This window comes from Sorex araneus, chromosome 9 (assembly GCF_027595985.1).
Source record: "Sorex araneus isolate mSorAra2 chromosome 9, mSorAra2.pri, whole genome shotgun sequence".
Lineage (NCBI taxonomy): Eukaryota > Metazoa > Chordata > Mammalia > Eulipotyphla > Soricidae > Sorex > Sorex araneus.
In genome coordinates, this window is record NC_073310.1 from 14,015,379 (window position 1) to 14,016,640 (window position 1,262).

Consider the following 1,262-nt stretch of genomic DNA (forward strand, 5'->3'; position numbering starts at 1 on the left):
GAACAGATGAAATGAATGATAAAGAACAGAGCAGAAATCAATTCTATAGAAAACAAATGCAAAAAAAACCCACAATAAGTCAAGTAAAGTAAATCTGGTTCTTTGTAAAAAATAAATAAAAGTAATAAATCTGTAGATATAATGAGAAGGTCGAAAGAGAAGATATAAACTACTAATACCAGGAATGGGAGTAGTCATATCACTAATGATGTTATCAATATTAAAGGTCTCATTAAAAATATTATGAATAATGCTATATCTATGCATTCGATAATGAGTCAAATGAGAAAAAAGACCTTGGAGAATAACAACTACCAAAGTTCACTCAAGAAGCAGTAGATTGCCTGGAAAGTCCTCTATATTAAAGAATGAGGGGCTGGAGCAATAGCACAGTAGGGAGGGTGTTTGCCTTGCACGCGGCTGACCCGGGTTTGATTGCCAGCATCCCATATGGTCCCCTGAGCATGGCCAGGGGTAATTCCTGAGTACATGAGCCAGGAGTAACCCCTGTGCAATTCCGGATGTGACCCAGAAAGAAAATAAAAAAGTCTTCCCATGAAAGCTCCAGGCCTTATTACTTCAGTGATGAGTTATAGCAAACATTTAAGAAAAAATTAAACATAAATATTTTGAGAAAGTAGCAGAAAAGGGAACTTCTCAGTTCCTCCAATGAGGCCAGCATGACCCTGGTACCAAAATCAGACAAAGGCATGCAAGGAAAGAGAACTTCAGATCAATATCTCTCATGAACATAATCACACAGATTTTCAATGCTCTAGCAAATTATATCCAACAAAGGATAATTCATCAGGGCTAAGTAGTGTATGCCAACAAAATGAAGGATCAATTTTTCAATGAACAATAAATGGAATTCACCAATTTTATAGACTAAAAGAGGAAAATTAAATAATCTCAAAAGAAACACTAAAAAGCATTTGAGGGCTTGAGGATACAGCTCAAGTTCATAGCACATGTTTTTCATGTGTGAGATGTTGGGTTCAATCTCCGGCACCACATAATTCCTCAACACAAGTGGGTATGTGCCAGGAGTGATTCCTGAACACATAACGAGAGCCAGCCCTGAGCACTACGGGGTATGACCACAGAACAAAAACAAAACAATACTAGAATGGAATAACTTTAACCTGACAAAGGATGTCTTCCCCAAAAGTCTACAAGGCCAGCAAGACAGAACAGTGGGTAGGGCACTTACCTTGCATGTGACTGTCCCAGTTCAATCCCTGGCACCCCATGTGACCCTC